Source organism: Equus caballus, chromosome 5, assembly GCF_041296265.1.
Source record: "Equus caballus isolate H_3958 breed thoroughbred chromosome 5, TB-T2T, whole genome shotgun sequence".
In the NCBI taxonomy this organism is placed as follows: Eukaryota; Metazoa; Chordata; class Mammalia; order Perissodactyla; family Equidae; genus Equus; species Equus caballus.
Window position 1 is genome coordinate 4,171,433 of NC_091688.1, and position 11,355 is coordinate 4,182,787.

Genomic DNA, 11,355 nt, shown 5'->3' on the forward strand with positions numbered 1-11,355 from the left:
CTCCAGGGCTTCACTCTCCTTGGCTTTCCACTATTTCTTAGCACGTCTCAGTCTCCTCTGCCTGCTTCTCCTTCTCTATTTCACCTTAAATTGTGGCGTTCCCTGGGGCTCTGTTGTAAGCCTTCTTTCCTTCCCTAGACTCCTTCTCTAAGCGATCTCAACCTCTCCTACGGTTTCATCAGCCAACAAAGGGACAACAACTCTCGAATCTGTATTTCCAGCTTCCTAATTAGTAGCTGCGCTTGGGCGTCTCACAGGCCTCTCAAGCTCAAGTCTAAAAATAAAGTTCCCACCCAATCTTATTCTTCTCTCAAATTTTGTAATTCAACAAAATGGTGCACTCCTAAGTTTGTTACCCTGAAAACCTGAGTCATCTCGGACTCCTGTTTTCTCTATCACTTCATCACGTTGATTCTTCTTCCCACGTTTTCTCTCTCCCACTGTTGGCACCAAAGTTAAAACCACCATTTTCTGTCATCTGGATGATTTTAGGAGCCACCTAAATGTCTCTCTCTACCTGTCCTTGCTGCCCTCCATTGCCAACAATCCATTCTCCACAAAGGAGCCAGTGATCTTTATAAATACAAGAAATTTTAAACCCTTTTGTTATTTACCTTTGCCCAGAAAATAAAGGTTTTTTCAATTGAGGTGAAATTCACATAATATAAAGTTAACCATTTAAATTGAATAATTCAGTGGCATTTAATAAATTCACAATGTTGTCAAGCACCACATCTATCCAGTCCTAAGAGCTTTTAATCACCCCTAAGTAGAACCCTCTACTCATTAAGAAGCTACTCCCCATTCCCTGTCACCCCCATCTCATGGAAAACACCAATCTGCTTTCTGTTTCTGTGGATTTCCCTATTCTGGATACTTCATACAAATGCACTCACACATTACCTGTTGACCTTTTGTGACCAGCTTCTTTCACTCAGCCTAGTGTTTTCAAGGTTCCTTCATACGTAGCATGTGTCAGTACTTCATTCCTTTTTACGATTGAATAATATTCCATTGTGCATACTACAATTTTTTTAAATCCATTCATCCATTAATGGATGTTGGGTTTTTTCCATCTTTTGGCTATTGTGAATAGTGCTGCTATGAAGATTCTTGTACAAGGATCTGAGTATCTATTTTCAATTCTTTTGGGTATTTACCTAGGAGTGGTGTTGCTGGATCATACAGAAATTCCATGTTTAATTTTCTGAGGTCTCACCAAACTGTTTTGCACGTGGCTTTACCGTTTTACATTCCCATCAGCAACGTACAGGAGTTCCGACTTCTCCACATCCTTACCAATACCTGCTGCTTTCCATTTTTTGGATTGTTGCCATCCTAGTGGGTGTGAGGTGGTATCTCATTGAGGTTTTAAGTTGCACTTCCCTAATGACTAATGATGTTGAGCGCTTTTTCACTTGCTTTTTGGCCATTTGTATATCTTCTTTGGAGAAATGTCTATTCAAGTCCTTTGCCAACTTTTAAAAATTATATTATTTGTCTTTTTGGTGTTAGGCTGTAAGAGTTCTCTATATATTCTGGATACTAGAGCTTTATCAGATACATGATTTGCAAATATTTCCTCCCATTCTATATGTTGTCTTTTTACTTTCTCAATAATGCCTTTTGATGCACAAAAGTTTTCAATTTTGAGGAAGTCCAATTTATCTATTTTTTCTTTTGTTGTTCATGCTGCTGCTTCGGAGCTGTGTAACCTCTCTGCGCCTCAATTTCTTCATCTATCAACGGCAGTAATAGAGTTGTTGTGAGCATTGCATACACAGATAAAGTTCTTACAAAAGTGCCTGGTGCAAAGTCAGTGCTTGATAAATGTTAGCTGCTATTATACACCATTGAGACCTGGGCCAACGGCCTGGGTAAATTTCTGTGGCAAAAGTGTATATCAAAGGCAGAGCACAGACTAAAATTCTAAGGACACATTCTTCTACTATGCAGGTTATAGTCCTCTGGGCTTGACCAATTATTGAAATCAAACATGTTACTTCCATAAGCTCAGGAATGGCACGAGCTGCTAATACTTACTTAGAGGATAATGTCTTCTGAAAATATGACTTTTTACCAGATGTCATGATCACCCAACAATTCTGCTAGTTAATTTATGTAATAACATAGTTGAGCTCTTCTTGTCTATTTACGATAAACTACAATCCAGATGTGTCTGAAACAGCGTGAGATTTCCCGCCATCCTGACCCCTCGTTTCATCTCGAGCACAATTCCTTCCATTCTTTTTAGCAGGGGTTCAGGCAAAGGGCAGTAACTCAACCCTCACTGAGTATTGTGGGTTGAATTGTGTCCCCTCAACTTCGTATCTTGAAGTTCGAACCCTCACTACCTCAGGCTGTGACCTTACTTGGAAATAGGGTCATTGCAGATGCAATTAGCTAAGGAGAGGTCAGGCTGGAATAGGGAAAATGTCTCACAGGTGTGTTTTCTTCCTCTGAGTCCTGTGGGTTTCTGCTTGATCTGTGAACCCTTAGAAATAATTTTAATTCTTCCATGTCTGGGCACTTCCAGAGCAAAAATACACTTTTTGGATGTTCTGAAGGCTCAAAATCTACTTGACAGCCTCCCCAGGCAGATCAGGCCAGTTTTGCAGCTCATAATCTTCTCATCTTAGATTCCATGTAAATTTGAGGGGCGGGGGAGGGGGAGGTCAAGGCCTGACTATGTTGTAAAAAGAGGACAGAGTTGTGGTGATTAGGCTGTCACTCTGGGACTGGACACAAAACCCTGATTCTCAGCTCAGAGAACAGGGGAGGAAAAGAACAGGAGTGGTGACCCAGTGCCTCAGGCCAGCTGCCCCACAGTCCTCTCGTCATAACCCGAAAGGAGTGTTGGGTCCCAGTCGCTAGGCTATTCTGTACACAGGAACGGGCAGCGCTTTAGCAGCCCTGCATCACCAGCTTGTGGAGCCTCCCATTCCTTGACTTGGGAGCTGATGAAGAGTCTTGGCTTGCCTCTTGATTCCCAGCAGCTCCTCTTCCTCAGGCATATGATTCAGGCCCCAAACTTGATGGAAACTGAATCTATCTCCATCTCCTCTCTGATTGTGTACCTTCCTTCCTTCTAGGTCCTCCCACCTCACTTTCTCACGAGATTTTCAGCGACTCCTTCCTCGGCAGTGTTTCAGTGAAACCTCTGGGCCTCTAGATAGTGTCTTGTGACTGCAGTACTCCCCAGGTCGAGAGAAAAGCCTGTGTGTGTGCAGGCCAGTTCGAAGGCAGTGCAGCCTGCTAACGCCTGTTGTGGCGACGTCTCGGGTCAGATTTCCCAGGAAACAGATTTTGAAACAAATATTTGCAGGCAGCAAGGTTCTTGGGAGTGACTCGGGAATCAACATCTGTGGAGAGTGAAGAAAGCAGGATTGGGCAGAAGTTGGGTTGTGACACAGTCATAACAAAAGCCTCAGCTGATCCCACGGGGAGCTCTGGAGCTGGGATGGCCTTTCAGATGCTCCTGATGGTCCAGGCCTTTGTAGCCTCCACGTCAACCTGCGATTGGATGTGGGAACGGGACCAGGAAGAGGCGGTTCTCTTCAGCTGCAGGCAGTCCCCGAAGGAGGACGCAGCAGCAAACTGTCAGCTGTTAACACTCAGCAGCGGGAGAAATGAGGGCTTCACGGGGCGGGGGAGGGGGTCTGGGCCGCGCAGCAAAGCAGTCTCACAGTCCACCCTTTGCACCACTTGAATCTGCTTCCTTCGTATAAACTTGGAAGCAGTTCTTTGAGAATTCTTCCAATAGACTTTTTTCCTAGAGAAAACTTAGGAGAGGATGACCAGTGAGACAAGTGATAACCCTCGCTGCTGCAATTGCTCTCAACTGTACTACTCATAATTTCCCTCTGCGGCTGTCTTTTCTAGATTCCTCTGAACCTTGGTGAGTATCTTTGCTGCTCCAGGTGGCTTACCTGGTGGAATGACCCGGACCCTCATCCCTGAGGGCTCTGAGCCCGATCATCACGCCCTGCTCAGGACTTGGCTGCTGCATTCGTCCATCTATCATCGGATCTGGGCAACAGAGTACCAAGGGATGTCCAAGTGGATCACCAAGGTGCCAAACATGTTCTTCTCTGCCCTCACTGTGTAATAGCCGACCTCCTTCCTCCTAATGATCAGGGTGTTCTCCTGCTGATCTCTCAGCATGAGACACCCAGGGTGAATGGTAGAAACATTCCTGCTCTGGGAGTCAAGACCTCTAAACGTGCGGAGCCCAGAACCGTAGAGCAGAAAGCACAAATTTCCAACGTGGACCACTTGGAGAAAAGGTAAGCAGGACCTCTCTTATTTTCACCCCACAGTTTCCAGACCCAAGTAGTCTTCCTGCTGAGGATACTGCACCATATACTGATTGGTGATTGGGAGTGTACACTCTGTCCAGGAGGATCGTACCCCATTCTCCATGGTATCAACTCCAGCCTAGCTCCTCAGCTATGCCTTCAAGAGGACACTCCATCACTCTATCAGGATGGCATTTTCTGGATGTTCTGGTATACGAAGGACCACTGGGTCCCATGGTCGTGGACCCACTTCTGCATCTCCCTTGCTGAGAAGTGGATCCCTTGGTCTAATGCTATGTTATAGGAGATTTCATTTCTGTGGATCAAGTACTTCTGAACTTGCACTTTCCAGCAGGTGGAATGTTACTTTTCCCTATTCCTCCCAATAAGTACATCCAAACACTCTGGATATTACATATGTATTTTCAAAAAACATAAGAAGACTCTGAAAGATAGAGAAAAGGTGGCTGACCGGCTAGAGACCTTGGGACCCGAGGAACAATACAGCAGTGGGTTCCCTGGGTTTTCTTTTTGTCTCATGTATCCTGGCCTTGGAGCTGAAGAAACTGGCAACCTGGAAACACAAATGGGCACAGACGAAAAGAAAAAGCTCCAACAAAATCTTGTTCTCTTTATCCAAAGACAGTTAGAAAAGATCATTCTAGCAAGGCAGAAAACTTTTAAACAATAATCACTCTACTCCAGCCAGATACCACACACAAAAAACTAAGGCTGCACCAGTCCGGCAAAAGCAAGTGGGGAGCCTTTCCACCCTCACCAGGCTGCAACCACTTCGCCCACTGAGGTAGTGTCAGAAAGTAGGGCTCACATGTCTTAACTGTTCTTCCAATGTAGTCGCCATTCCTTGCTCACACATTCTGAATAACACAATGTCAGTAATAAGGGGGACCAATGTGATGTTCTCAGCATGGCTAGAACGTCCAGGTCTCGCTGGACTATAACAGGAGGAGGGAAGTTCTAGAGGAGCAAGAATGCATGCCACTGACCGTCTCGCATGAATGAGAACAGTTTCGGTTTCTCCTTTCCGACAACGCTAGAAAGGGAGGCACATCCAAACCTCTGGCCACACACCACTACACACTAGCGTTAGCTCACTCCAGCAGAGACAGCACACGCGCACAGCAGCTGCAACTGAGGCTACTACTTGGTAGAGCTTGCTGCAGCCTGCTGTCATCCTCCAGGGTCCATCCCGGGCCACAGTGATAAACTAAATGGACACGTGTTGGGGACCACCAACCCAAATCTTTAGGTTTGCCGTTTATACCTGCCATGGTGTTACAAGCCCTTCCTCCGAGGATTCAGCCTCCCCTCGATTAATGGGTTCTAGGTCTGAAAACTGGTTTAGGTCTGAAAACTGAAAAAAGAGGTTTTTAACTTTTTATTGTGCTGGCTGTTCTCAGTCTCCTAATGATCCACTTGTGTGTGTGTGTGTGCCAATTCTCTAATGGAGGTGAACCATTTTTTTATTACTATTAAAACTTTATTACTTTAGAGCAATTTTAGGTTCACAGCCAAATTGAGGGGGAAGAACAGATTTCCCATGTGCCTGCTGCCCCTACATGTACATAGCCTCCCCCATTGTCAACATCCCCACCAGAGTGGTACATTTGTTAGAATCGATGAATCTGCGCGGACGCATCATCATCACCCAAAGTCTGTAGTTCACATTAGGGTTCACTCTTGGTGTTGTATGTTCCATGAGTTTTGACAAGTATACAATGACATATACCCACCATTATAGTACCTTACAAGATAGTTTTACTGCCCTCAAAACCCTTTGTGCTCTACCCATTCACCCCCCCTTGCTCCCACCCCACAACCCCTGACAGCCACTGATCTTCTTACTGTCTCCATAGTTTTGCCTTTTCCAGAATGTCATATAGTTGGAGTCACACAGTATGGAGCCTTTTCAGATTGGCTTCTTTCACTTAGTGATATGCATTTAAGTTTCCTCCATATCTTTTCATGGCTTGATCACTCATTTCTTTTTAGTGCTGAATAACAGTCCATTGTGTGGATGTGCCACAGTTTACTTATCCATTCACCTGCTGAAGGACGGCTTGGTTGCTCCCAAGTTTTGGCAATTATGAATAAAGTTGTTCTAAAGATCTGGGTGCAGGTTTTTGAGTGGACACAAGTTTCCAGCTCCTTTAGGTAAATACCAAGGAGTGTATCGCTGGATCGGAGGGTGAGAGAAACGTAAATAATCTTCACTCCTCCCTCCCATCCCTTGTAGCATTGCTGTCATTCATTTCACTTATAAATAAGTGTACATAAGCATATATATATTATGTTCACATATACATTAGCTTGTATCATCAAATGCATTGTTAGTATTATTCTGAGCATTCAGGTCAATTAAGAATAAGAAAAATAAGTTTTTATTTTGCCTTCACTTACTCCGTCTTTGACGCTCTCCCCTACTTTCCATGGAGCCAAGGTTCTGACCTATATTATTTTCCTTCTCTATAAAGAACTTCTTTTAACATTTCTTGCAGACAGGTCTACTGGGAACAAATTCCCTCAACTTTTGTTTGTCTGAGAAAGCCTTTATTTCTCCTTCACTTTTGAAGGATGTTTTCTCAGAATTCACAGGGTTTTAGGTTGGTGGGTTTTTCCTCTCAATACTTTGAGTATTTCACTCCACTCTCTTCTTGTTTATGGTTTCTGAAGAGAAGTCAGATGTGATTCTTACCGTTGTTCCTCTATAGATAAGATGTTTTTTCCTCTGGCTTCTTTCAGAATTATTTCGTTATCTTTTTCTGTATTTTGAAAATGATATGCCAAGGTGGAGGTTTTTTTGCATTTATCCTGCTTGGTGTTCCCGGAGCTTCCTGGATCTACGGTTTGGTGTCTGACATTAATTTGGGGGAATTTCTCAGTCATTATTGTTCCAACTATTTCTTCTCTTCCTCTCTCTCTTTCTTCTCCTTATGGTTTTCCTATGGTATGTATATTATTCCTTTTGTAGTTATCCCACAGTCCCTGGGTATTTTGTTCTGTATTTTTTTCAATTTTTGCTCTCTTTGCTTTTCAGTTTTGGACGTTTGTAATTGACATATCCTGCAGCTCAGAGATTCTTTCCTCTGTTGTGTCCAGTCTACTAATGAGCCCATCAAAGGCCTTCTTCATTTCTATTACAGTGTTTTTGATCTCTAGCATTTCTGTTTGGTTCTTTCTTAGGATTTCCATCTCTCTGCTTACATTGCTCATCCAGTCTTGCATGTTGTCTACTTTATTTACCAGAGGCCTTAGCATGTTAATAATCACAGTTGTTTCAAATTCCTGGTCTGACAGTTCCAACATCCCTGCCATGTCTGGTTCCGGTGCTTGCTCTGTTTTTTCAGATTGTGTTTTTTGCCTTTTGGTATGCCTTGTAATTTTTCTTGATAGCCAGCCATGATCCACTGGGTAAAAGGAATGGCTGTAAACAGGCCTTTAGCGATGTGGTGGGAGGTGTGGGGAGGGGAAGTGCTCTACAGTCCTGTGACCAGGTCACACTTTCAGCGAGGCCATGCCTCTGGACTGTGAACTTTGCAAGAGTTTCTCAGTTTTTTTCTCCCTTCTTAGGTGGGTCAGGATGGCTAGAGCTGGCTGGAGTTGATTATTTCCCTTCCCCAGGTCAGTTGGGCTCTGATAACATCCCAGGAGGTTAGGCTCTGATTAATTAGTGCCCCCGCCCCCGGCCAGGCGTTGTTAAGAAGGGAGGGCCCTGGCTGTTTCAAAATGGCTCCTGTATCCCTCCCCTGCCAGAAGCCAGAGGGGATTTTTCTCTGATACGTACTCTGGGAACCTGGGTGAGCTCCTGGAGGTTGAACTCACAGTATTGTGGGCCCCCTGTGACTGAGTTTCTCTGCAGTTTTTAATTCTCAGAGTTGTCCATCTGAGCCCCCAGCACTTCATCAATTACATTCAGGTTTTCCTACCCCGACACCCTGGTTCCTGAGGTCTTTCAGCTTCTGGGTCTCTGCTCCGGAAACCTGCCGCTCCCTGTGTCCACCTGTCTGTCTCTCCAGTCTTGGAGGCAGCTGTGTTCTGCCCTCTCTTACGACCCAAGGAGAGTTGATTTTTCAGTCTGTTCAGCTTTTTGCTTGTTGTTAGGACAGTGGCAACTTGAAAGCTCCTTACATGCGGAACCAGAAACCGGAAGTCTCTTGTCCACTCTGGATTTCCCTTGGTTGCATAGGTTGAGCAAGACCCTTGTTGACTGCCCGTTTGTCTCACCCTCAGGGACATCACGTTCCAGTCACCGTTTCAGTAGCTCTCTCAGGTCAGGCCCCCCTCTGGCAGCTGCTTCAACCTTGCTGCTCATTACAATAATTGCATCCAATTTATAAACAGTCTTCCTTCTTGGACCAGTCCTGGCATTAACTGCCACAGGTCAGGCTCCCTGGACATGAGACTCTGAGAGGGAGACTTGGCACAAACAGTTTATTGGGGAGTGCTCTTAGAATCAATGCCCAGGGGGATTGAAGGGAGCAGCATGGGGCAGCAGGAGAAGATGACTTGTGATTTGGTCACATCAGAGGCCTCAACTGATGCCCCCAGTCCTGTGGAGCTGTGATGGCCCTGAAGCTGTCCCAGATTGGGGCTAGGGGGTTGGACGTTTATACCTCTGCCTTGACCAGCAGCACTCACCAGCTGAGGCGAGCTCCAGGGAGGGGCTTAGCTGCCAGCTGCAAGTTGCCAACACTCTGAGCAGTTGAGGAAACGAGTGGCTCCGGCCTGAGAGGGGGTGAGGGGCGTGTAAGTGGGTGGCACACCACAGCACCCACTACAGGACTGTCCGTGGAGAAGAGTGCTGCGTTCTTCTCGGCCCAGAGCCAGGTCCAAGTGCAGACTCAAAGCAAAACTAACACCCTGAGTGTGTGGGCCAAGTGTCACCTGCCTAACAAACATTCAGGATTCTTTTAAAATCGTGTAATGTTGGAGCTGGAAAGTCCTTAGAGAAGATTCTATTTCAACCCCCACTTGTTATGGATGAGGAAACTAAGGCAAGGTTTGACCCAAACAGGGCTCTTGACTCCCTGAATTGCTCTTTCTGCTATAGCTTTTTTTGGCTTTGACTTTATAAAATTCTGAAAATCTGTCTCTTTGTATCTTCCAATGGAGTCCCAATGGCGATGTTTAATTCAGCAATAAACCAATTACATCTTCTCTATTATTTCAAGATACATGAGATGCAATGCAATTAAATAGTGATCACTTTCACAAACGAGAGTTATCTGTGATGGCCGTATAGTTTTATGTAACACATAAGTATTCAAACAGCCTTAAATTATTTATCCTCAATTGTTAAGGCTGAGTGATGGGTACATGGGGGTTCAGGGTTTATTATATTACTTTATACACAATTTTATATCTTTGAAATTTTCTACAATAAAAACTTAGAATTATTTATCCTTTGATTTTACTATAAATATACGATCCTCCTAGTCTACAAATTGAAAGAAATTTATTTCATTTAAATTTATTTAACAGGCATTTATTTAGCCCCTACTTTATGGGAAACACTGTGCTAAGTACCAAGGAAACAATGATGAATAAGATACATTATCAGTTAATCCATTTGTCTGCAAATAAAAGGAAATTGGGGGTTTAGTTTTCTCACGCTATAAGAAGTTTGAAGAAATACAGTCCAGAGCTGGTGCAACGGTTCAACAACATCATCAAAGATCTAAGTCCTTTCTGTCTTACCACTCCTCCTTCTTTAGAATGTTGGGGGTTATTTTCATGCTTGTTATTTCATGATCACAGGATGGCTGCTACACCTCCAAGCATCACATTTACATTCCAGAAGAAAGGGGGAGAATAAAGGACAAAATGACTGTGTCTATGTCAGTTTTCCTCCCTTTAAACTTGGAAAACAAGAGCTTTCCCAGAACCACCACCCCCAAGCCCCTCCAGAAGACTTTTGCTGAAATCTCATTGACTAACACTGAGTCAGATGGCCACCTCTAGATACTGGGAAGTATTAATATTTAGATTCCCAAACTCTGTAACAAGAGAAACACATAGAAGAAGGGGATTGCGAAAGACTGAGTGAACTAACCTGCAATGCCTGACTCATCTTTCTTCCTAAACTCTCTCTATCAGGGCTTATAATTTAGAGAAAGAAAAATAGAGGAAAGTGAAAAAAAAATAGGAAAAAAGAGATGAGGATACAGGCTGAATGTGTGTAGATGGCTCTTTAATTTGTGTGTTTGGCCCTGACCTTTCCTCTCTCCCCTGTCAAGAACCGTAAAGGACCTGGTATTTTACCTTACTTGCAAGTCAACAATTTAGCCTGGCACAGTTTCCTGAATGCTGGTGGAGGACACAAGACTCTTGGGTCGAGACCAAGGATTTTATTACTCAGAGCAATAGCAGGAGTCAGAGCATCACCATTTGGGATGGTTCTCCAAGCCCAGTTCCCACAAGGTAGTGTGAAGAGGGCCAGGTGTCATCTGCACATTCAGCGGGCTGCATTTGGGAAAGGAACTTTGAACTCAGGGAACCCAGTCCTTTATAACGGGCAGTAAGCATGCCTAAGGGGCGCATTGTCTTTGTTAAACTGGACAGGAGGCAGCCCTGCATTTTGCCCTGGAGGGAGATACCATCTCTGTCTTCCAAGGCTGTTTGCTAAACAAACATCCATGAAAAGACAGTTGAGAACAAAGGCAGTCAGTGCTTCTGTTCACAAGATGAGTAGAAATGCCAGATAGCCATGGAGATTGTCTCCCCACACTCCCTGTCATCATTACCGTCAGGACCAACATGGTGCACAACCCCAGGGGGCACCAGTCTCACCGAATGTAGTGTTAAAGGTGCCCTGTGGAGTTGTGTGGTGGGCCTGTCCATTCTAGCCCAAACCCAAATTGTTACACCCACTCATTTCTTGACCTCTCTGCCGCAACGCCTACAGACCCTCTCAAACTCAAAGTGTCCATAACTGAACTCGTGGCTTCCCTCCCCTAAATCTGTTCTTCCTATTTGCATTGGTGGCCCTGGTTGCCTAGGCAGAAATGCATCACTGGAGTGCATTGCAGATTCCTCC